Source organism: Anastrepha ludens, chromosome 2, assembly GCF_028408465.1.
Source record: "Anastrepha ludens isolate Willacy chromosome 2, idAnaLude1.1, whole genome shotgun sequence".
In the NCBI taxonomy this organism is placed as follows: domain Eukaryota; kingdom Metazoa; phylum Arthropoda; class Insecta; order Diptera; family Tephritidae; genus Anastrepha; species Anastrepha ludens.
Genome location: NC_071498.1, coordinates 121,329,996 through 121,357,336, shown reverse-complemented (window position 1 = coordinate 121,357,336; position 27,341 = coordinate 121,329,996).

Below are 27,341 nucleotides of genomic sequence, written 5' to 3'. Positions count from 1 at the left end.
ACGTAACATTGGAAACACATCCTCGTATGCTTCTTTAAACTATCCTCAGTGAATGAGAATTGTGGAATGGAGAAATATGCATATTGAACTATTAATGAAAATAAGCGAGCAACAAATAAATCAAAGCTTGAGATATCTTAAGGAAACTTGAGCGATACCACCACTCTGGCAGGCAAAGAAAAGAAAAAGGGATAAAGAAATTTTACGATTTATTTTTGGAGTATCGAAAAAAATAGGCTTTCAAGCAAAAAAATTATATAAAAATATATTTAAGTATGAGAAAAAATATCTTCTTACACCTTTGATGTAAAATGCAGAAAGCAGTGTCAATATTAGAGATCGAATTTTTTAAATTTATACACAGGCGAGCGAATTTCGCATAAAATATCAGACCTGGAGCAATGAAAAAAAATTATAACTTATATGCCATGACTTACACTTTTAAAAAAAAAATGCATTTTAACCTAAAGTTTTTTTTGGAAAAGAAAGTTTATATTCAACAATAAATAATATCGGGTTCTTTTTTTAAGAGCTGGAGAAGTTGAAAGGATAATACATAACATAAATATTGTTAGCGTCGGTAGTTTAACGTAAGTGCACTAGCCTGCCATCCCAGAGGTTGTGGGTTCGAATCACAAGTAAAGCACGGTCCTCGCACTTTTCCAAACTTACCTACTTTCCTAGTTTCTAGTTTCTAAAAAAAAAAAAAAAAATCATTCATCAACACCCCAAACACCTGATCCTACGAATCCTTACTCCCGCAAAAAAGTCAGCGCATTACTTGCATTGTGGCTGCTAAAACAAGCAACAACAACAAAAACACACAGTTACACATTGCATCAGTGGCTCCAGCACGAGAAAGCGGGCAATCGCGGTAATAGCGCAGACACACCAAAATTTAGCGAAGTCCTCAACCATCTGTGTGATCCTTCTGACAGGAAAATGTGAAACACAGATGGCGCGCTAAACAGTTAGAAGGCGTTGTTCCTCAACAACGACAGGTGGGCATTTCCACTATTTAGGGCTGGTAGTGGCAGGCTAATCACCTACCCTGCCAGAAAGCAAAATAGATTAACGAAACTAACGCAAGACTGAGTCTTGTCGAGGCCCTATGCTCCCGTGTGGAGTGAACTGGAAAAAAATATAATATTATATATTGTTGGAATGAATTTCTTTATGTTTTATTAAAATCTGCTAGATAATTTCCTGATATTTACTATTTACATTCGAATATGACACCGGCATATGTTTACCATGGCTTAGAGTTGCGTAGTCCATTCGAACAGTTCAGTTTTTGATGCAATGCAAAGGATGGTCATTTGGCTTCAATTTTTTGCATAAGTTGTATTTTATACGGGCTAGGCCAACATCCTTAAAAAACAAAAATTTCCATGTAATCGAAGGGTAAAGTTAAAGAAGTTGAAAACGACGACGAATCGGCATTTCGGTTCCTCCTTCAACATTTCGCTCCATGAACTTCGCGAAAAGACTTATTCGTTTTGTTTTTTGCGAAGTAAATTTCTATGATTTGGAAGCGTTGACCTCAACTATATCTAAAACATTTTGAAAATTTTACTACATTCTGGGCCTCATTATTCCATTATTTACACGGAGGCACGGTAGAACCACCAAGGTGATGTAGCCGTTTTCCGCTTAGAGCAGGACAAAGAATGTGTTTTGAAATTTTCTGTGTTCATTTCACAGAATTGGCAGATGATGGTCTCAGAGAGTCCAATTTTGTTTAAGTGATATCTTAGTCGGCAGTGGCCTGCAAAGTAACCAGTTAGAAGTTTTAAGTCTACTCTACTGAGTGAAAGTAGCTTATCAGAAATTCCTCTGCCCGGCGTTAGGAAGTGTTTTGCTTGTTGCTGACCGATAGAATTTCGCTAATGTTCAACGAACTCTTTCTCCCACTGCATTCTGAGAAGTTCATTGATGTGGCCCTTTGTATTTTCACATAAAGGTGCAGGACTAATTACGGACATGTTTGCCCCTTTTGAACTTTGAGGAATCCAAGTTAATAATATTGCGTTGAAGTTCCCTAAGTTTAAGTTGAGAAGGTTCAGGCAGTCATATACCATGTTTGAGGTGCCGCCTGATTTGATATCGATTGGTATAGCCCTAAAATTCTGAAAATTACTCTAGATTAAAGTCGAAATATAAGCCGACCAAATCACGAATAAAAGGCAATAAAAATTGTGTATTTTATTAAATTCTTTGAGCTCAACTTATTGAAAATATTGTTTACTTATGATATCAACACAAGTATTTCATTTGTACCTTCAACAGCGGTCCAAATAACCGACTTCGATGCATCATCAACAGCACTTTGTTTTTTTTTTTTTGCGAAGCTATCTCTTGATTTTTATATATATAGAAAATTATCTGACGGAACTAAATCTGCGAGATATGATATATGCTCGCTTCAATTTTTTGCCACAGTTTTAAGCCGATTCCGAACGGCAGATATTTTTAATGAGGAGCTTTTTCATGGCAGAAATACACTCGGAGGTTTGTCATTGCCATTCGTAATTTTCTTATATAAAAAATAATCTGATAAAACTATGGTAAATCTCGATAATAGAAGCGCTCTATCTAGACTTCTATAAATGGGCTCATTGTCCTGCATCGATGAAGATTCTAGGTATATATCATTCACCGATCTTACATAAGGTTCACAGAAGGTTTTCAAAGTGGCCACATGCAAACAGTTCTTCGATTAATCTCTTTTCACAATGAGGGTATTTTAGACTAAGTCTTTCTATATTTTGTTAAAAAGAGAGCATCACCTGAAAGGAAGAGCTTGACGCTCTTGACATGGAATTGTCTCTTCACTTTGCTTAAATAAATCATAAGTACTATTTCAAAGTTATTGCTGGTTGGGGTGATTTTTATTGCTTTTCTCTATAAATGCTGTTTTCTCTCCGATTGCTTTACTTGTCACGCAATATCTCAATGCTTAATCAATCGATAAAAATTATTTACTAAGTCGCATTGAGTCGCTGGAAAGTTGGTTGGCTGGTTACAGTGGTGATTCATCCAGAATCCAACTAGCGCTTTCGCACCATTTTGTTGCCACTACCTTGTTACCAACTTGTTTACCAGTTATTTACAGCAAGACTATATTCATTCTGTGCGGTTTAAGAACCTTATTAGGTTGATGACGTCTAAGCCTCACAGTTGTTCAAGACTCTCAAATATAATTTGCCAAGGTTTGGCGGCTTAGGGTGCGTGCATGTCGGAGCTGTGATAAGCGATAAGAGCGTCGATAAGAGCAGCGACAAAAGCATAGCGTCGAGCTTTAGTTTTGTGTGGTGTATAAAATAGAGCTGCGATAAGAGCGTTAGTTGCATTTGAAATTTAAGTTTTGAAAAGTGAAGAGCTATAATATTTATAATAATGAGTGATTCAAAGGAAGAAAATATGTTGTTGTTGACGCCTACTGCTGCATATTATCATCTACATAATACTGTAAGGGAAAAACGTCAGTTTTCGGCGCATCCTATAAACCAAGCAAGACTACAACTCGGAGAATTTCACCATCTTTATAATAGTTTGAGACAGGATCCAAAAAAGTTTTTCGAATATATGAGAATGACAACCGATACATTCGATTATATTCTGTCTCAAATTTCGGATCGACTGCAGCATAATTGGCGAAACTGACACAACATACCAATTTTGCAAGAGGAGCGATTGATGCTTACAATAAGATACATACGTACGAATAATTTTATTGGAGAAAAATTAACATATTCATTGGTAAATAACAAAAAAAATGAAATATTTTAAACATTTAGAATATTGTGAATCTAAATCGGATATTCATTGTTTTGTGCATTGTCATCACATCTAGCCGTGGAGTTTTCAGTGTTACATTCAATATAAATAGTATGTATTCTAGTTTATGCAATGAAGTAATATTTTTCTGATGAGATTAGATGAGGCAATAAACTTTTACTTGCCACAATTTATCCAAAATGAACCTGTTGTGGTGATTTGGATCTTTTTGATCCCAAATTGCAGGTTTTAAAAATACTGCACCTATAAATTCTTCTGTGTCCATCATCGATAATAGCGAAGAAATTACTAACCTATAATTTCTACGCTCTTATCGATGATAGCGAGCGAAGAGTGAGTTAGCGCGCTGCTCCGACATGCACACTTCTATTAAAATACATACATTAATTTTCTACGCTTCGCTCTTATCGACGCTCTTATCGCTTATCGCATCTCGGACATGCACGCACCCTTACTCCCCAATAGAACAGAAGCCAGTTATCGCATGAGTTTTCGTTTCATATTTATCAGTTCTCAATTTTTTTTGTTTTTGGTTAAGGTGGGCGGCAACGTTTTGCTAACTTTGCACGTTATTGGTCTCTCTATCTGCATTCCACATTTTCCAATTGGTTGAATACTGATTTAGCAAGAATGTTATTCGTGGCAGATCCTCTTATTGCCAGTTCGTCCGCTTTTTCATTTCATTTAATGTTTCGATGTTCCGATGTCTCGAAACCCAGATTAATGTAGCTTTATGGCTTAAACTCAAGATGGTAATGCTATTTCTGCTTTGTTTCACCAGTTTAGAGGTTGTTGCAACTGAATTCAGTGCCTGCAATGCAACTTGACTATTCGACAGCATTGCGATATTGCACTTAACAGAGAAGACACAGCAAGACGCTCAGAGTTTTCAATTCTCAACACCACAATCCATTTTTGAACCAACTGTGTAGACTGCAGTGTCGAAGCTGTTTAGTAAAAGTCCCATAGTCCATTCCTCCTGAAATGGAAAGATAGCGGCAAAAATTCTATTGAATGTCACCGTTGCGACGATGTAGTCAGTCCTCTCCGAGGGTAGAACTGAGTTTATCGGAATAATTGTAAACTGGCATGACCATAGTTTTTTCCCCTCCGAGAAGTACTGAGTAAATAAAACTTCACTCTCCACTTGGATAACTTTTTGAGCTTGAGAAATCGGTAAATGAATGTTTTAAATTATTTTCAACAGTAGGACCAACTGAATGCTGTCTTAAAGGCGCTTTGGCATTTTTAACCCAGTAAGTAAAATTTCGACTGATTCCGCAAATAATTTTAGCGTGATTTTTAGGTTAGGTTCCTCCCTGGGCTTTTGGGACATAATAAAAATAATAACATTTAAAACATTACATACAACTATTGCTTACTTTTTTTCTAGCCAGCAAATGTACTCCAAAAAAATTGATAACCAGTACACAGTGTTAACCCATGTAACATTTCATTATTAATGATGCAGTGGCGTGATGTTCTAAAGATATTTTTGGCGCTCGAAGCTTCCATTACTCCTGGCACGTATATATGTACGCACATACACAGACTTCATATTGCAGCTGCAGTTGCTGTTTTTGCCACCTACTCTTATATCAGGTTTTTGCAATGAATTTTCTTCTTATACTGGATTCCACGCTTTTGTTCGCTGATTCATTGAAATTTCCCAACTATTTTCGCTAATGATGATTGTGGTGGTGGTTGCAATTTGTGGCCAACAACACAAACGAAAACAAAAATGCTAATAAAGCAAGCAGACAAGACAGCCGATGTGCAAATATGCAAAAAATGGGCAAAAAAGCAGACCAGTAGTATTGCGAACTACGGCAAGCTTGAATTGAATGCGAACTACTCAGCTAATGTCATACGAATATAAAGTGCAAAGGATAAAATGAAAAGTGGGAAGTGCAGATGACGTGCTTTCTGGCATCATATGAGTAGATTTTCAGTTAACAAAAGTACCATTTTTACTGCTGTCAGAGTTTTGCAGTTAGTTAATGATTGTTAGTGGGCAAAAATAATTACTTTTTTTTGGATTGAATGAAAACTTCACGTACAGTGAAGTTACCATGACTGGCAGATTTCAAATTTCTCGAATGGAAATTCTTGAAAAATATGTTAGTGCAAAGTTTACTGATTATCATTACTCGCATTAGAAGCATTGTATTTTGATACAGATGCAGACACGAGTACGAGTATATATAATATTATATTTTTTAAATGCGAGTATAACTCATTTACTGGTTCAAAAGTTTGCAGCAAAGGGTATTAAATAAAGAAAAAACTGCATTATTATGTTTTTATAATGAAATGTAATCCGTGTGATGTTATCCTAAGGGCACATAGGACGACTACAAATAGTGAGCAGAGCTATGGGTTTAAATTGAAAATTTACAAAACTTGAATGCTTAACTAAAAACTAATAATTGTTGATATGCCGTTGGGCTATATTTTATACTTTTTTACTGCACATCTTAGTTATTGAAAATGCACTAGAAAGGAACAAATATTATTATAAAATTGTTATTGCATTTCTACAACAAAATCCCAAAATAGAAATAGAAAAGGAGCAAGAAAATACTGAGCGTTATTTTTCGTTCTGTTTTAAAAGGCTAGAAAAATCTAGAAGCATACTTCTAATTGACAATGGTCGAATATTTATCGACATTAAATCCTGTCTACCGCCATACCCCAATATATGGAAGCGTGACTATCATTCGGTAGTCGGTAGGGCCCAGACTCGAAATCTCCATGAAACACCAAATGATGGGACGTTTTTTTTAATAGCGGTCGGTCCTCGGCAGACAATGGCAAACCTCCGAGTACATTTCTGCTATGAAAAAGCTCTACATGAAAACCATTTGTTGTTTGACGGCGTAGTCGCTGTATTTGCGGAAAAACACCTAGACCCTCACCACAAATTGGAGGAGAAGCCAATTCTATACATTAGTTTGGGTCATTACTTTCTCGGTAAATGGCTGTAGGGATCCATGTCTCGTAAAGTATCAATCAAATAATTTACAGTTTATGCTCGTTGTGAAGGTGGCATTTCACACTAAAAAAATTCGTTTGCTGTTTTCTGTGGGCTCCATTCAGTTGTGAGTTACAGGATGCTAACAATCGAAGTCAACAAAGGGTAAATTCGGTAAATTTTACAGTTTGTCTTTGATAAAGGCGAAAATGTAATCCAGGCCGCTGAAATTGTGAATAATTACGTACAATTTTGTTTCATCTATTGCGTTCAGGTAATTTTGGTTTTAAAGAAAATGTGGAAAATGTCCAAAATTTCAATAATATCACAGAAATAATGGAAGTTGACCGGCGTGTTTGAAGTCGTAGCATCCCCCAAGGACTAAGGACCATTAAACAGCAACCTAATATTTTCTACCCTAACATTGGTAAGTATACACATAGACTAGCAAGTACAGGATTTGATTGAAAAGTAATGAGCCTTCCCGCGCGGAGCGTCTGCCAAGCGATCAACCGAATCGGCTGGTGAGGGAAAATGATCGTTGGACCTTCCCCTTCCACTAGAAACCGGTCCTAGTTCACTGGCAACAGCGGTGCAGTTAACATCGCTCTGCACGTAAAAGCGATGTTTTAAAAGTGTGTTAGGATTTTGCAGTGGCGAAAATGCAGCGATCGTTGGGGCAACGTTACTCGATCAAATTTTGCGTAAAGCTAAACAGTTTGTACCTCCAGGAAGCACTGTAAACGCGGCATTTTACAAAGAAGTGCTTCCTCGGCTGAAAAACCGCGTCGCCCGGGTTCGGCCCGACCTCGTCAACAATTGGACCCTTCATCACGATAATGTGCCCGCGCACACCGCCTTCCTCTGCACCTCTGCATTGGCCAAGATGGGGGTTCCGGTGCTTCCCCACCCTCCCTACAGCCCAAACCTGTCCCTCCGGACTTCTTCTTGTTCCTGCGCCTGAAAAGAAAGCTGAAGGGGAGGCGTTTCGACTCCATCGAGGCGATCCAAAAAACTTTGACAGCCGAATTGAACGCGATTCCGGCGGATAAGTTTAAAAAATGTTTCCTGCAGTGGAAGGACCGCTACCAGCGGTGTATTGACGCTCAAGGGTCCTATTTTGAAGGATATTAGTTGTATAAGCCAAAAAGTTTAATAAAACTGCTTAAAAAAATGAGGCTCATTACTTTTCCATCAAACCCTGTACAGCACTCAGACACAATTAAGTCCATTGTACTGCACTCGAGTTCTCTTTTTAATTTTCTTTACATCCACTCGACCTCCGAAAAAATCTGAGTAGATTTTGTGGTGCCAAGGAGCCAAGACGGTCGCTTCTTAACACATCAGTATCAAAGATCTCAAGACCTGATTCGACCGAAGGCCGGGCAGATGCACAGAAAGTGGTCCGCCGTCTCATGCTGGGCAAAGTGCACTGTCTGAGATGCCCACCTTTTCCATGTGCTTGTCCATAGAAAGTGGCCCGTCATCAGTCCAACCAGCCTCCTACAGTCCCCTCTGCTTAGTGACAGGAGGAACTGCGACAGTCGGTCGGACATGACAGGTAACATCAGTGTTTGTCTACAGCCTGTCTCAGCCTACCAAGCTCACTTGTGCGTTAGAGTAACCCGTTTGCTAAACGTAGCTTTGATGGCAGTAGAACTTTTATCCTGTCTCTTTCTACTTTTGGATTTCCTCGTGAAATATACAATAATAAATCTTTGAAATTAGTCCAGTAATTCACGGAAGTCAACACGTCTTGAAGACGCAACAACTGCACAACTTACCGCAAGGCAATACCAATAAATCTGGCGCCGGAATGGATAACACTTTATAGTACGCACAAGCACTAGCCAGGAAACGGAAATAAGCGCCAAAAAGTAGGTACCATACAAAGAATGCCAAAAAACGCCCCACACAGTAGGCACCAAGGAAATATAACGCCAAAAAGTAGGCACCAAAATATATTTCCTACAAGTTTGCACCAACCAACAAGCGCCAAAAAGTAGGCAGTGTTACTTCTCACTAGAAATTAGCAACCATAAGGAAAAACTCAAGAAAAATAGCCTAAAATGTATCTAAGATATATACAAGGCAATGCTCTCTCTCTCCTTTTCCTCTACGTTATATCTTTTTTTTCTCTCGCGGAACGAAAATGCCCAAAACGTTGCATGGCCGTGAAATTTTTCTCTCCATTCTCGTTCGTCCATCGACGCCTAAGAAGTTTCACTTCAATAATCAAATTACCAGGTAGCCATAAGGGAAACCCTTTAACTTTTTGGTTTTCTTGGCTAAACTAAATTATTTACTCGGCTTATCCATGTTATTCCTAAAACCTTTAGTATTTTACGCATGTCGCTCATGAATCTATCATTGTGGTCATCCTTAAACAACGCGCGGACTACGTTTTATCTGAATTTGAAGTAATCTTTATTTGATTTTATTTTCAGTTTTTTAAATTCATGCCGTGAAAGTTGGAGTGATCTCGTAGATAAATACTAGAACGGGGTATTTCAGCTCAATGACTTTTGTAACAAATAATTTTTTTTCTAAAGACAGAAGCATGGATATATCTCCCAACAAGATCCGAATATAAATGTCAAAGACAAGTGCAGGATGTGAAAAGGTGAACCCCAAACATTTGTTTTTCTCTAATTCAAAATTACATTGCAAAAATGCATTAGACTGAGAGCTGTACAGCGAACTTTTTTTCGTGTAAGGTTTTACGGTCTACTTTCCATCCAGAATACAGAAATACAAAATGAGTGATTACATACATCTAACATGGCAAATCTTACAAACAATATTTGCCCCTTTCTCGTTTCAAGTTGACAGCCTGCCTCAGCGCGGTGTTCCCTGGATATGCTAATAAAATTAAACGAATTCAGAGTAAGCTTTGCGGTAGGCCAGAGACTTCGATCTCTCGTCTCCCAGTTGAAGTCAGTGAACGAGAGGCTTGCCATACTCTGAGTCAAAACTGGATTCCACAACATGAGCTCAATCTGCGTGTACGCCCTGACGAACAAGAAGGACGATAAGATCAAAGAATGCTTTTACGAAAGTCTGGAAGAAGCCTACGACCGCTGTCGTCGCCACGATATCAAAATCGTGCTTGGAGACTTTAATCGCAAGGAAGATTGCGCAACAGTGGGTAAATTCAGCCTATGCGACGAAACTGTCGACAACGGTATGAGCATGATCGAGTTCCTCGCAGCGCGTAAAATGGTAGAAAGTAGCACAAAATTTCAGCAACGAGACATCAACAAATCCATCTTGCTATCTTCAGATCAATCGATACGCTCACAGATTGATCACATTGTGATAGACGAAATGCATTGATCCAGTGCGTTAGACATGTGCGCAATCCGAGAAGCCAACAACAACTTGTTGCAGCCAAGGTTCGCACACGCCTATGAGCGGTAAAAAATGAGCGAGAACGCACACGGCGAAAGCTAGGCGTCGAAAGCCACACGAGACAGCCTGGAACTTTGCAGCTCAACTCTCACTCTAGATTAATCATAGCACACCTGAACCCCTATTTTAAAAGTTATCGAAAAATAAATCTTGCATATATAGACGAAGTAAACTGTTCTGAGCTTTTTTTAGTTTATTTGTATAATAAAATTAACATTTATGTAGCAAAAGACTTAGTAATAAGACTCCACAATTTTCATGCTTTTATCGGCGATTGGTCTACCAGGACGGAATTTGAATGAACATAAACTTTGTACTTATTGGCGGTATTGAGACACTAAATAGTCTCAGCTGAAAAATCGTCTCTCCCCTTACCTGAATCATCGGCTTACTTCTGCCTTTGATCTTAGACTGGGTGCTAAAACAGCGCACATTTTTTCACCGCCTACTCTGACTTTGCACTTTAATCATAGTGGCGCCTAATGTATCGAGTTTGCATTTTTTCTCTTTTATTTTGAAATGCTGTTCCCCACAACTGGCTTCAACTGAAACACAACCGTTTGTGAAACGCAATATCATCTTTAAATCGCTTTATAGCATGTCCTTATGTAATGTACGTGTACTCATAGAGATAAGGCTCACACAAGACATCTAGCGGTAAAGAATTTTTACTGCACCAAAGTATTCGCACACTAAAACACACGCGTCGTATGAGTAACATAAATTAATTTTAAATGCGCGCAGTACAAAGCACAGAAACCAACAACTGTTTACATACCACAGACTACGGTTCGCTTTAATGAAGTAACTGAATTAGTTATTCGTGCCGTAAAAAAGCTTGTGGATATAAAGTAGAAATCCCACAGTGATGTTGTCCCCACGCATTCTGGTCAACATTTTCTTTCTTCTGCTGTACCCCATGCCACGATTTGTCTTTAATTTTTTAATTTTTTATTATTTGACTTCAATGTCAACGTATCTTTAAAAGCCAATATACGTAATTACCCGGCTACTTTTATTGAATTCCTTTTTATGAACTGCTTTTGATCCACTCAACTGACAACAGAGTACCCGAAAATTCTTAAGAGTATTGGAGAATTTGGAAATTAAAAAGGCTATGAAAAAACGTCAAAAATAAAGTAAGTAAAAAATTTAATGAAATAATACTCGTATTCAGCAAATACCAATGCAGATGAGTTTTTAAATACCCTGAATATGAATGCTTGCATTTTTGTTAAACTTTTTTGCTTTAAGTTTGTAAGTATTTTCTTGCGTTCATAATCCATCATCATTTGTGTTGCCTACCGATGCTGGCTTTATGCTACTTTTGGCTGCCATTTCTGCGTTTATTTAGTGAAAAACTTTTTTTTATTCACTTGCTTGCCATGAATTATATTTTGCATTTGACTATTCTGAAGAGCTCAACTGTAATTTTCAAATTGCGGTGCTATAAATTTCAAAAGGCCCTTGTGACCTGCGTCTCTTCCCATTTGGTGGGCTCGTATTTTATTTATTTTTAGTTCTGTTCTCTTTTATGTTTTGATGGAGGCTAAGTTGCATGAAATGAAAAGTCAACAAGAGCAAATGCCGATAACCTGGCGCCTGGCGCCCGCCACTGCATCACCGACACAACAGTACAAACTGCACAGTGCCAGCGTTGGCTTCAGTTCTGTCTGTCCGTGGCTTTGTCTCTGTCTGGACAGGTTGTGTCGTTGCTTTGTTTGTATGGATGTATGTATGTAGCTTAGAAAATATGCCTAGGTGGGTATAGTTTGTATGTATAGTTTGTATGTACGAGTGTGTGTTTGTGCGTTTGAAAGCAAAAATAATAAAGGCAAACTGTGAAAATAAGTAACCATATTTACTACAAAATGCCTTTACAAATGTAAGGACAAGAGTATTTGTTTAAAAAGCATTGCATGTGTAGGTAGCACAAGCTCGGTAACCGCATGAAAGTTAAATAAAAAGTTTTTTTGCCTGTAATTTATTTGCGTACAACTTGAAGACTTCATCCCTTTAATAGGAAATAATAAGAGCATGAAAGGAGTGTTTTAAGTGTCTTAAATCACTGTTATCAGTTATTTTTATACTCTGGCGTAGTTAGTGATCGCTCAATACCACTTTCGTAGAGATATTTTTACTTGTTTTTGGTATCGTTAAAATGTATCGTAGCCGAAAGGATTGGAATTCAGAGAAAACATAGATTCGAATCTCGGTGAAAAACCAAAATGAAGAAAAAGTTGTTTCTAATAGCGGTCGACCCTCGGCAGTCAATGGCAAACCTCCGAGTATATTTCTGTCATGAAAAAGCTCCGCATAAAAAATATCTGCCGTTCGGAGTCGGCTTAAAACGTAGGTCCCTCCATTTGGGGAACAACATCAAGACGCACCCCACAAATAGGAGGAGTAGCTCGGCCAAACACCCAAAAAAGAGTTTATGCGCCAATTATATATATATATATATAAGCTAAGATCTTTACGTAAAATTTACCACGTAGTCCAAGCACAAAAGGCAACAAATTGAGAACAACGACGAATCAACATTCCGTCGCCTTCTTCAACACTTCGCTCTATGAAGTTCACAAACAGTTTTATTCTTTTAATTTTTTTAATTAAATTGGCACAATTTCGAGGTGTTGTTTTTGTGTTAAACGATTCATGATGGCTTGCCAAATCTTACTGAACAGAAATGTCAACACAGTTTTCCATGCTTAGCAGTCATAGTTATCGATATCGATAATTCTCATGTAGCTAAAACCATACCTGAGTGTTTCTGTAAGTGCTTGAACTACTACCGCTAAGGTGATTATTTTTAGAAGATTCTAATTCCCACAATTTTTACCTGACACTCTTTTTGGTAGGTTTATAAGAAATTCAAAGTGTTCCACAATATTTAGGAAAACATTACATGCTTTTAGCGCATGGTGCAAAGGGATATAAAATAAATTTGAAAAAGACTATCTTTTTTCTAATGCCAATCATGGAAATTGGAGTATGAAATATAATATTAATTGTAATTAAGTAATATTAATTATTATTTTTAATATCTTAAAATGTTAAAAAATTAATTCAGAAGTGGCTTAATCACCCAAGACTTAGGCAACTACAGCGACTTTTAAACGGGTAAATATTTTGGCTACTTGACGATTCGACCACCCCAAATAATTTGCTTCCACTTTTTTAACTTACCCCGATGCAGGATGGTACCTTCGATGCAGGATAACTTCGCTATTGTCACAACTTTTGCTAGTTGACATTTCTCTATTTTTTGAACCGCCTCTTGTATAATCCCGCAGTTTGCCAACTACACCTTTAAAATAACTTCATATGAAATAAGTATATGTGCATTGGCCTTTTTTACCCTTTTTTTCAACGTTTCTATAACTTTTGATTTTATAAAAATTAATATGTTTTCCATTTTGAGAAAGGACATCATTTATACGTTTAGGCATAGAGTCTGCCAAGTTTTGAAGAGTGGAATCACCCATCTTATCCCACTCTTCCACTAAAGCACCTTTCAGGTCTTTCATTGTCTCCAACTGCCGACCATTTTTACAAATACGGGCCGACAATATTCCCAGAGGACATCAATGGGTTTAAGTTGGGACTTAGTGCTGGCCAATCCAGAACTGAAATGTTTCTTGACGATAGGAAGGCCTTAGTTAAACGAGCCGTATGGATTGGGGTGTTGTCTTGCTAGAAAACCCAGTCGTCTCCGTATATGTTTCCCGCAAACTCAATGAGAACATCCTCTAATATTTCAACATAGAATTCTGCGTTGGTTCTTGTCGGAATAAAACAAATTGGAGACTTTCCACCATGTCCGAAAGCGGCCCAAATTATCAAAGACCCGCCACCGTGGTTCCGCTTATGGCGCGTTTGCCGTGGTCGTCTGAGGTCCCGCAAATATTTCTGGCAACCATCTGGCCCATCTAAGTTGAAGTTTTTTTCGTCCGAAAATATAGCGCTTCGGAATTCGGTAGTCCAAAATTTATATTTTCCGGCAAATGCTAAACGGGTCTTAATTTGACGTGCTATAGTCTTGGTGCCGTTTCCTGCAAACAATATTTAAGTGTTCCGTTCTCTACCAAAATTTGATGTATTCGTCTATGGTTGACCTTAAGACTTAAATGGTGTTTTATTTCCTTGCAAAACATTTCTTTTTGAGCAGCTGATGTTGCTGATGGTATTCCTTTGCCGATTTACTCTAGCAGCAATTTCATGAATACTTTTGCCACTTTCGCTTAGCTCTTTAATCAGACCACACTCTTCTTCGGATAAATATCTTCCACGTGGCATTCTACAGATTAACCCATAAATAATTCAATTATTTTTTGTTAAAAAGAAGTAATCTATTTTACTTACATTTTTCTTTATAATACCAATGCAAATAACACAAAATTTTTTGATAACTTCCTCTCTAGGCTTGCCAAATCAATACTGACCTCTGATTGCACATACCAAATTTCGCAACATAAATTTGTAATAACGGTACTAAGAATAATGACTAAAGAAGAATTATGCGTCTTGATGTTGTTTCACAAATGGAGGGGCCTACAGTTTCAAGCCGACTCCGAACGGCAGATATTTTTTTTTTATGATTAGCTTTTTCATGGCAGAAATACACTCGGAGATTTTGCCATTGCCTGCCGAGGGGCGACCGCTATTAGAAAAAACTTTTTCTTAATTTTTGATCTTACACCGAGATTTGAACCGACGTTCTCTCTCTGAATTCCGAATGGTAGTCACGCACCAACCCATTCGGCCACGCGGCGGATTATTTCTTGATAATTCACGCATTTCCTGCTTTGTTTTTTGTCTTCTTCATTTTCTACATATAACGATTACTTGATATTTTTTTTAAATTATTTTATTATTGTTATTATTTATTATACCAAAATGTAATGGTATAACCTTTCATACTCTAAATTGTTCTAAAAATCCTAATAAAAAAGTGTGAAATTTTGATTGAAATATGTTGGATTTTTTATTAAATTTATTAAAACTTGTCAATAATATCCTGTCTTAAGTTTATGAAACACACTTTGTGTATACTTCTATGAATTTCACAGTGAAAAGATTATTAGAGGTGTGTTATTTAGCAGACAGTAATTCGGCTCTGAGCTAATTTCACAGAATCAGCGAATGGGCTGACGTCACTTGGGATGTGTTTAAAAAAAAGCTCAGATTTTGTTGGTGATATATGAAAAAAATTAACCAATGAAACTTCGTTGCCGTTTGAACAACGACTGATTGGACGAATGTGTGAATATATGTGAAATGATTATTCAAATTTCGACCAGCGATAGGATTGTGTTAGTGATATGCGAAAAAAAATCAACACAGGCTTCGCTCGAATTGCTTCGCTGCTATCTAAACAACGACTGATTGGACAAGTGTGTGAATATGTGTTTAGACGTGCATATATGTGAAATGATCGTGCAGAATCCGGCTACCGAATCCCCAAGTGACGTGGCAGCCAAAGTTTCCCTCACAATTTTCTTTTTCACCATAGTTTAAGAACTAACCATGTAAATCTATCATCCTTGTGTATTAATCGATTGAGTCGAGGTTAAAAAAAAAGTTCAGAAGGGGTGAACAAGATTAGACCGCTAACCGGCTCAAATCGAGTTTGAGAAAATCAGCTGATTGGCTGACGTGAACTTGGTCATCCTAGCGGCTCTGAGCGAATTTTATAGAATCAGGAGATGAACTGACGTCACTTGGGATGTATTTAGGATAAAACTGAGATTATGCTGGTGATATATATATAAAAATATGAAAAATTGGAAATAATCAACGAAGTCTACGTTCATATTACTCCGTTGCCGTCTGAATAACTACTGATTGGACGAATGTGCAACTGATAGTGCAAAATTTGGCTGCAGAATCTCCTTAGTGACGTAGCAGCCGACCTTCGCCTCATAATTTTCTTTTCAAAAAGGAAATCTATTATCATTAAATTTATCATCAAGAAGAACTGAGATGGGGTGAGCTAAGGTGAGTTCACTTAATTTCAGTGCTGCTGTCAAAAAATATCTGTTCTAAAGTTAGTTCTCTTAGGGTATTAGGTGCGCAATTAAGTTCCGCTCTTTGTCAATAGATGCCATCAGCAGTGTGTTCTAATCGATTCTAACATAACTGAAACGTCATAAACCAAGCTTCGACATATAGTAAGCAAACTGCTATGACACATTAGTTTTTTTGTTTTTTGTTTTGGTATCATATACTTTTGGTTTCGTGAAAATGTCTGATATTTTGCCGAATAATCGTCATTTGCAGGAAGTGTTGATTTTCCTCTTTCATTCGAAAAAAAGGAGGCTGAAGCGCATCGAGAGCTACAAAAAGTTTATGGAGATGCTGCTTTAATTGAAACAACGTGCTGAGATTAGTTCCGTCACTTCAAAGACGATGATTTTAATGTTGACGACCGTCCGCCAAAAACCTTCGAGACGCTGAATTGGAGACATTGTTCAATGAGGATCCATGTCAAATGCAAGAAGAGCTTGCTTGAGTATTAGGAGTTACCCGCCAATCCATTACCAAGTGATTGCATGCTTTGGGAATGATTCAGAAACAGAGGACTTGGATTCCTTATAAATTGAAACCAAGGGATGTTGAATGTCGTTTTTTCGCCTGTGAACAACTGCTCCAGCGGCAAAAAAGGAAGAGTTTTCTTCATCGCATCGTGACGGGTGACGAAAAATGGATTCATTTTCTCTAATAACAACTGGTGCATTGTACGATTTGTCTCGTATTTGTCTACCGTCTTATTAATTTTCGTATCAGCAGCATCTACAAAAGGAGCACCCAATTTATTAAGTTTACTAGAGAGTAGAGTAGGCTAAGGTTAGATATTTGGTGACTACTTGAAATAAATATTTAAAAATAGAATGATAAATACTCATCTATAATAGATTGCCATTAGTTTTCAACTTAGTTATTAGCCATATTTACAGCCAAAAAAAGGTATTGTTTACATTAAAACTCAAAAATTTAATAGATCAGCTGATGGTGAGCTTCTTGTTTTGCTTTAAACGAGTTTTTTTAGCGAAATATAAATCAAAATACACTCACAAAGAAAAAGCAAATAGTCATAAAACACACAGAATACTCAAGTATTTGCCTAGCAAAAACAAACAAACAAAAAAAACAAAGAAATGAAATAAAACAAAAACCTGGACAATCACAGAAGCAATGAAAATATTTTCCCATTGCACGCAAACATCCATAGACCGAATGCAGTGTTTTTGCACAAAGGCTCACAATGTAAACAGATTTAACGCACCCTTTTGCCTTTTTCTCTACTGGTGTATGTATTTTGTTTTTGTTTGCTTGTGCTTTTGTACGAATACCTGCGACGTATTGTTTTTGTTATTCGATGTTGCGGTTTGTCTGTTCTCTGTGTGTGTCACTGACAGCTTCTTCTTCACAACAGCAGCCCAAGCAGCCGATGAAAAGGGCGAAATGTTTTGCATGTGTTACATAACCAACGCCATTGAGTTCAACCTTTGATCAGCGTAGTGGAAGAGTCAACCACCCGGCTGGCAAAACAAAAAAAGACACCAGTTACAAAGCTTTTACCGCCTTTGAGATAATGGAGGTAGCAAATAGCAACACTTTTCGATGGCAGAGTTTTCCGTGTTGTGCTGTCAACTTTTAGTGGTGCCTATTTTTTGAGTGCTTTTTTTAGCACAGTCCAATTTCATATAGACTTTTCGTCTTCTATCTCGATGGGAGACATATTTTTGGTACTTCGAAAAAGGTACCAATTCTGGTTTTTTTCTTAGAAGAAGAAATGAGGTTACTACATACATGCATACATATACACGTAGTACGACATTGCTTTCATTTTGCCTCAGTGGTACTCAATCAAAGGATATTTTTGTCGGGTCATCAGCATTCTATTAGATCTTTTCCCATGGATATGTATCTATGGCGAATTTTGGGTTAATTGTAGGGCACTTAGACTAAATGCATACCTAATTTGGAAAGATTTGAGATTTGGGAACTCGAAAATTCTAAAAACTTTTCCGGGAACACGTAGGCAACTAGATTCCACTGCTTAACAATTCTGTTTTGAAATAATTTTTCCACACGTTAAGGACCGTGACCCAGCGTCAGTGGCTATCTTCACTGACGGCTTAAAATTAATAAATAAGAAGGTCGGGAGTGGCATCCACTCAGAAGCATTCAAAAGTACTGCCGCCGAACTTAAGTCTACGCCTACCTGACTACTGACCTCTTTCAAGCCGAGCTAATAGCTGTAAAGCAGGCTGCGTTCTGAGTCAGGGACTCGTCTATTTAAGCACAACCGATCACTATCTACTCTGGCAGTCAAGCAGTCATAAAATGTCTACTTCTCCAGACTAGGAATTGAATGTGAAGGCAAGGGTAATCATTCGATAAAATATTTTCTGCACTACAAAGCTATTTTAATTGGAATAGAAATGGAATATCCAGAAGGCAGAAATCAATACTTGCGACACCTACTCTTCTTTGCTTTACATCGAGGTCAAAAAGCTGCCGAACAGCCCGGAAGATTTGCGACGTGTATAGAGAAGCTGTCATAGGCGAGTCTACAACACGGAAATGGTTTCGATGAATAACATCTCAAACAACTTTTGAAGGAGAACGGTCGCCAGACCAGTCATGATTTAGCGGATGAAATGAGTTGCGATCATTTATCAATTCTCAATCATCTTCTTTCAATGGGATTTATCGAAAAACTGGGAGCCTGAATGCCTCACGAGCTCAACGAAAAAAACAAAGAAAGTCGCTTTCAAATTGTTTCTCAGCATCTCGACCGCCATCGAGCAACACGCATAAATATCAAGCAAAGAACGGAGTGGGTGGCTCCAGGAGATAAGCCAAATCCGAGAGTCAAGCCGGATCTTTATTCGAAGACCGTGATATGAATTTTTTGGAACTGGGAGCGAATGGTGGACTGGGAAATGATCAAAAAGAATACCACGGTCAACAAGGAACTCTACATGGCCCAGCTACACCACATGGATGAGGCTATTCGAGATCGACATGGTCAATCTATATTCCCTCACGTCAACGCCAGGACCCATGTGGCACAAATCGTCAAAGCCGCACTCCAAGAGCTCAAATGGGAGGTCTTTCAGCATCCACCGTATTCTCCGGACCTTTCACCGTCCGGTTAACATCTTTTCCGCTTCCTGTCAAACCATATGAAGGGCGTTAGCTTGGATAACAAAGAGGTCCTGAAAACTGGCTCAACAACTTCTTTGAACAACTTCGAATTTATCAATTTTTTTTTTTGTAAATTTTTGTATTATGGTTGAAATTTTAATTTATAAAAATGTTTGTAAGACCAACCATTAAAATACAGTGAACAATGAAAAAAAGGAAAATTGTCAAAACTGATCAACATATTTGTGGGTGGCGTATATTTTTCGTGGGACGCTGAAGAAACTTTGAAAATCTTCCTGGTGTCAATCCAACGTGTCCCTCGAAGCGCAGTTATAGTATATCGATTTTGTAGGCAGTAAGTTGCCGAAGGAGTGACCAGAGGAAGCCGGCTCTATACAAAGATACAGTGTTCCAAGTTCCGAATCGTATGTCCTTATTCCATTTTCGAGGTCATCTACTAGTTCTTTTGCAGAGTAGGTTGTTAACCTTTCCCTTTCTTTCCCTAAATAGGAAGTTGGGTGTATCCTATTTAAGGAAGGAAAGGGTCTCGTCCCGCTCGCATGGGTTGTTCAGGTTTTCAGAGCGTACCACGTGGAAGTAAAGCTAGGACTGAGGGGGGCGAGACTGTGGAAACGAACAGCAGGCAGCATCGTAGATAGCGCGTTCGCGTTCACTACCCCCTTGCCCCTTCATATATATAACATTGTCTAGCATATAAAAATGTTGATATTAAGTTGCTACAGTTTTGTATAAAATCTAGTTCATTCTTAGTTTTTGCGAAATTTCTCCCGCCTAAATTAATTCTAAATCTACAAAGTAAAGCTAAATAGGAATGAGCCTAATTGCCGGTGTATGTCGAGTGTAGTTGCTCTGAAGGGCGCGTGTTGCAACTACAAAACGCTGCATGATACAAGAGTAAATAATTCCATATACGAGTATTTATAACTGTATACGTACTTACGTAAGTAGTTGGCCTTATGCTCGTAGAAATGTTTTGCCCGCGGTATACGAGTAAGTGAGGCAGTGGCAACACTAATTTCCTGATTATCTTCGCGATCCAACAGATAAACAAACGTGCACGCAACACAACCACAAACACAAGTGCATGTGTGTGTGTGTGTGTTAATGGCGCACATGCAGGTCACGTAAATGCAACAGAGCCACATGCAATTCCAATTGCAATTACTTGTACACGCACGCGGCACGGCAATCAAGTCGGCTCAGTCGCGCTCAGCTGGGATCGAGTGCAGCTCATTTGGCGTGCCCATGCACATAATCAAGTGGGTAAACATACGCCAGGCCGCCGCAATTAAATTGAGAACAAAGACATTCTGCACAAGCGTTTCTGAGGCGGCTCATCTGCTTTGTTCTTGTTTGATTTGTTGTTGTTACAGCTACATACTTTTATTGCCATTTCAGTGTCTCTTTTTAGTAAAGTTATTACTGTAATTTTATTTACTCTTGCCACTTTTATAGCATTTGATTATTGTTATTGCTTTTATTACTTGATTGTTCCTAATTATTGTTTCAGTTGTGTAGTGGTATGAGTTTACTGCTGTTGTTTGTTTTTTCATGCACTGCATGGCCTTGCCTTACTCACAACCAGATAAATTCGCAATTAAAAGTATCCAATTAAGTTTAGTAGTTTGTAAAGTAAATATATTTGACAATATGTGCATTTTTATGTATGGGCAGACAGATTATATTTCCATTTAACCGAGCGCACTATTTATTTATCATTTCTCCTTGGCCTGCTTAATGGCGCTTGCCCTTGCCACTTAATTCGCCTCTAAAGCGAATTGCTGGCGCTCACCGCAGATGAGTGTATTTGTGCATGATCACCATTAGGTGGGTCCCGAGCTTGAAGCTCATAGTTGGGCATGAAAGATGAAATGATGGAAAAAGTGATTCCTAATAGCAGACGTTCTTCGAACAGCCAATCTTTGAAACACTTTTCAAAAGCTTCACTTAAGAAATCAGAACTAAGACGCATACCGCAAAAAAAAATATTTGTCAGTACAGCTGGAAGTCCAACACTCATCCTCAGCCTACCGCACTGTCTCTGGCACAGCAGTTTTCGTGATCAGCGGGCAGATGTCCGTCGGCCTCATGGACCGGGAACGAATGAATGCGTGGGACTCTAAAAAGAAACATGCCATCATTAGCGACGCGAAACGAAGATGTCAAAGCATGTTATGGTGGCAAAGCCGATGGGACACTGAATCGAGCGGCAGATGGACAGTGAAACTTATTCCATCAATGCGCAAATGGGTCCAAAGGAGATATCTGTACGGCATGAACAAGTTAAGCGATCCCAAGTGCATATACTGCGAAGCGCCGAGTGATGACGCTGAACACACGTTTTTTAGTAGTGACAGATGGCTCGCAAAAAGAGAAGTTCTGAGGAAGCAGATCGACGACATCGCATCGAGCAACATAATCAGCAAAATGCTCAAACGCGAAGACAACTGGAACGCAATAAAGAGATTCATCGGGGACGTGCTACGAAAGAAAGACGTAGACGTCGACACAGTCTAACAAAGCGAAGCCTCATAGACTAGAAAACGAGCCTATAGCATGAAAGCTGGCTACAAATCGGGGGACCCAGATATGGGTGAATAGAATTGGTCCTTTATTGATGCCGTTCTGGATCCTCCCGAAGTAATACGGAAAGCAGTCCAGGGGAAGGGTGTTGCCCCAGAAGTAGAGGAGGGATTGTTTTAGTAGTCACACTATTCGACGCAGTAAATGATGGTCGCTGTAAGTGCGAAGGCGTTTTCAACCCCACCTCATCCTAGAAAAAACAAAAAGAACTCCAGCATTTGGGCGGGCATCCGGGAAGCCAACCTATTATCGGGCATGCGTATCGCGTGGATTTTTTCATTCACTTCTTCGTCTTCGGCTCCTCCTAATAATTATTTCATTTCGCATAAGATCTCTGGGAGTATGGCCTGTGATTCATTGCAGTGTCGCCATCTCAACCTTTTTCATAGCATTGGTGTTTGTTTTATGAATTCGGACTTTGCTTGTAAAGCTTAGGTGCTTATTTTCCCATATTACATCGCGCCGGCATCCACGACGGTGTCAACGTTATTTCTTACAAGCTTTGAGTTCACGTAGGTAATTTCGTGGCCTTGTATTTTAAATAAGCATCTCTCTTTGTTAATATGTCCTTCACTTCCTGGCAAAACCATGATTTGTTTGTCTTGATTTGATATTTCGTTTAAATGCCCCCTTTCCAATTGATTCTTTCGCTGCGTTTGTAACACATATTTGAATGTATTTTGGTTTTGGGTTTTTTTTTTTGAGGGTGAGGTAGGGTTCAAAATGCCTTCGCACATACAGCAACCGTCGTCTACTGCGTCGTGTGGTGTGGCCACTAAAACGATCCCTCCTCTCCTTCTGCGGAGACACCCTTCCCGAACTGCTTTCTATATTACTTCGTGAGGGCCCAGAACGGCATCCATAAAGGAGCAATTCTATTCACCCACGTCTGAGTCCACCATATTTGTAGCCAGCTTTCATGCCATAGGCTCGTCTTCTTGTGTCTCTATCTGTGCGGCTTCGATTTTGGTGCACTGTATCGAGGTCAATCGTTTCTTTCCGTAGTACGTTCTCGATGTATTTCTTTATCGCGTTCCAGCTGTGCTTGCGTTCGAGCATTTTGCTGACTATGTTGCTCGGTGCGATGTCGCCAATCTGCTCCCTTCTTTCGCGAGCCATCTGTTACAACTAAAAAACGTGCGTTCAGCGTCATCGCTAAGCGCTTTGCTTGGGATCGCTTAACTTGCTCATGCCGTACAGATATCTCCGGAAGTATTCGTGGTCCGAGTGGATCTAAGTTAAGAAGTAGTTCACTCATGATGACCATTTCTCAATTGGTGGAATAAGTTTAATCGTCCATCTGCAACTCGGTTCAGTATCCCATCGGCTTTGCCACCGCAGCATGGCTTGGCATCTCTGTTCTGAGAAGCTAGTGATGACGTGTTTTTTCTTGGAGTCCCACGCATCCATTCCTTCCCGGTCCATGAGGTCGACGGGTATCTGCCGGCTGATCACGAAAATTGCTGCGCTGACAGTGCGGTAGGCTGAAGCAACTCTGAATGCCGCTGTTCGTTGCACAGCCTCCAGTGCTTTGCGCTTGACTTTGCAGTTTAGCACAATTTCTCATACTTCGCTGCCGTACAGGAGAATTATGCTTGCGGCCGCCATAATTAGCTTTCTTTTACCCTGTGTTGGCTCTCCGAAGTTTGTCATTAATCTACTTAGCATACCCGTGACCTTTGCTGCTTTGATAGGCGCATGCCGCATCTGGGCCCAGAAAGTAAGGCTGCAGTCCAGTTGCATACCTAAGTATTTCACTACTTTTTGGGTCACTAAGGACGTGTCGCCTATTTGCATGATGACCTCGAGTGGCATGTGACCTCGTGGCATAAGGAAGCCTTCGGTTTTTTGTTTGACGAGTTCCAGGCCGTGATCCTCAAACCATATTTGCGTCCTTATCATGACTTGGTTAAAGGGTTAATACAGATGTTTTCGTTAAGTCGGGTTTTGCATAGTGTTTGTGTGAATTGATTCAAGAAAGATTCAGTGTGAAACTTTCCTAAGGAGGTAGCCGCCGTTTTAGGTTCATTCTTTACATTCTCAGAGCAAATTTCACAAACCTTTGAAATGCAAATGCGTACATTTTCTTAATAAAAACTTTAAATACAATAAATAAAAATAAATAACAGTCGTTTGTTTTCGAATTCGTTTTCTATCTTTATTGCTTTAAATCTAAAAACCAAGCACTGTTTTCATCTGTGCAATAAAATAGCAAACCCCCATAAATCCTAGTAGCATCACGTAATAAAAATCACGCTATATTTCATAATAACACCGACCATCGTAATTGACTCCTCCTATGACTTTTATGTATTGCCCTGAGGTTTAACACTCAGCTCCACCACATTCTGTAGTACGTTACAGGTGAGTTTTCATGGCAGCTCACCTGCACATTTATGTAGTGATTTTTCCACAGCAGAGGGGACCTTCGGGCATTGTAGGTTTACATCCTTCTGCCCTATATTGGCTTGCCAACTAGAGTTGGTTTAACCAAAAAAATAATCTTGTTACAGCTTAATCTGGTCAAATGGCCGGTAGCTTCATTTTATGGTACGAAATATCAAAAAACAAACATTTATAACATAGCTTTACGTCGGCGTACATTGCCGTTCAAAGAATGTGAGGTCTGATAGTCAAATGCTTACATTAAAATTTGCAACATAAGATTATTATCGGTCAGCCCTTAAGTTCGTGCGTATTTTAACAGTCCGTTGTGTGATGTGGCCTACGCAGGCCATTCCGAATTTTAGAGGGGTATATCTTTTTGTTTCGGTAAGTTTTCAAAAAACGGCGAAAATATTCCATACAGGTCTGTTAGATGAATCTTCTGAAAATTTTATAACCATTTCCAACGAAGTGATTATGAAAAAAAAATACATTTCACAAAAAACTTCATATGTTAGGGTAAATGGCCTGCACGGGCCACCACTGCAATTTAGAATACGGTTCTCTCTCACTCAGAAGTTGAAACTTTAGTCGCTCTCTCGCTCTCACCGCATTTTCGACAGTTTTACTAGTTTTAGTAAAAAAAAACACGAGAACAGGCGCCAGATATATGCCGTTAGAATTGAATTTGGTTGAGTGGATAAAAGTAAGTATTTATTAACAATTGAAATAGTGATCTGTATTATTCATAAAGTGTTCTGTGCCGGAACAGAAATGTCACTTTCAAACGAAGTAGATAGGGCTCTATTAGCTATCGGTAGAAGAAGTAATCGTCTATCAAGTGAGCAGATGCGCCATCACGAGGAGGTGTTGAGCAATTTTATTGCAGCGGAGGATGAGGAAGATGATCCGTTTGTCACCGACGACGATAATGATGACGATTATGTTCCTGTTGATGACGGAGAGATGTCTGATATTGAGAATGAGCTTGAGGTTGAAAAAGAATTGCCTGAAAACGAAGAAATTTATAAAGTTGAATGAGATGAAGTAATCGAACCAGAGCCTAATGTCTCAAATCTTGCCAGTGAAGTGAATCGATTACTAGGTGAAAAAGAGCAATGTTACGAGTGCAAGATTGACAATATGTTTTGGAAAAAGGAACCTAGAGCACGCCATTGGAACCGATTTACCAGTACCAGCACCAGACCACCAAATAATTTTTAAAAAACTGTAAGAAGGATGAACCTTGATAAATAAATTTCTTTTAACACTAATCAATCTGTTTTTTTATTAGCCGGTATTATACTTAAATTGATTACAGACATAATTTTCGTACCAGCCTATAAATAAAGCACGTGTTCTCATAGGTGGCCTGGCCAGGCCATTTTAAACAACGAAAGAATATAAAACTTTCCCACAACGGACGGTTAAGCATAATTTCACTTTTGTACGATTTTTGCATACAACAAGTTATTCGCGGAATATAACGGAACTATTTATATTTTCTTTGATATATTGTGCATTCAACAAGTGATTTCAATCGCGGATAGAAGCACGTGTTGTTAAAAAATAAAATGGAATCTTCGAACGCGTTGAAGTCTTTAACTCCGACGCCTTGCTCGAACTCGCGGAAACTGAGCCAAATTTGACAGTCGATATGATAGCTCAGAGGTTAAATTCATCGCATGGAACAGTTCACAGGCACCTGGTTCAGTTGGAAAAGGTTTCACAGCTGGGAAAATGGGTTCCGCCTAGACTTTCCGTCGCCAACCATTCAGCAGGGAGTGAATGTATGTTCTCAGCTGCTGCAACGGCTTGAAAATGAAAGTTTTTTGAACCGTACTGGTGATGAAAAATGGATCCTTTACAATAATCCGGTTCGCAAACGCCAATGGTTAGATGAAGATGAAACACCAGAACCGACCCCTCAAGATGGCCTTCACCCCAAGAAGATTCTACTGTCTATTTGGTGGGATATGGCCGATATTGTTTATTATGAGCTTCTGGAACCAAACCAGACGCTAACTGCTGATTATTATTTCCATCAGCTATCAAACCTGAATGAGGCACTTAAAAAAATCGACCGTCTTTAGTGAATAGACGCAAAGTTTTGTTTCACCACGACAACGCAAGACCTCAATCCGCAAGGCAAACATTAGGCAAGCTGAACGAGCTCGGATGGGAGCTAATGCGGCAGCCACCATACTCTCCGGATATTGCACCTTGTGATTATCACCTTTTCCGTGGATCCAATCCCATATGAGTAACAAGAACTACTCCTCAAAAGAAGCTATAAAAAGGGATATCGAAGCGTATTTTGGCTCCAAGGACACAACATTTTTTGAGCAGGGAATTAAAAATTTGCCTAAACGTAGGGAAGACATTGTAAATAATGAAGGAAAATATATTATTGATTAATAAATACTTTAAACATCTTTTTTATTAATTTTAAAACCACTTTTAAGAAACGCACGAACTTATGGACTGACCATAATATCCATATTTGAGAAACAGAACTAACAACCCGCTGCTTCAGTCGCGTGGATCCAACATTGATGTGTCGACTCTACTTTCGGCCCTGTCGATTCTACTTTTGGTGAACTTTCATAATGCGGCTTTCGATAGGTTTAATTAGAGTGTGTAATGAAAGAAAATTCCTTTTAGGTTTACCAGAAATCACTCTCAAATAATAGGAAAGCTGCTTCAATTATATGCCAGAGGAGTGGTGAAAAAATGTGTGATTTATGAATCACGCGAAAAAGATGACTCCACTATTTTCTGAGATGCATTAAAATGTTAGATTCGTAAAATGTGGCCTACACCAAAGTACCCTGCACTCAGTTCTGCGGTAGCCTTTAAATTTGCCTGATGGCTTGAAACAGGCGAAACAGCATCCATGCCGAGATTTTCGGATCGGCTTTTAGCATTTCTGCCGTGATGTTGTCCCAATCTGTTAGATTTTCTATTTCTCGTACTAAAAATTAAAAAATAAAATTAGAAACAAATA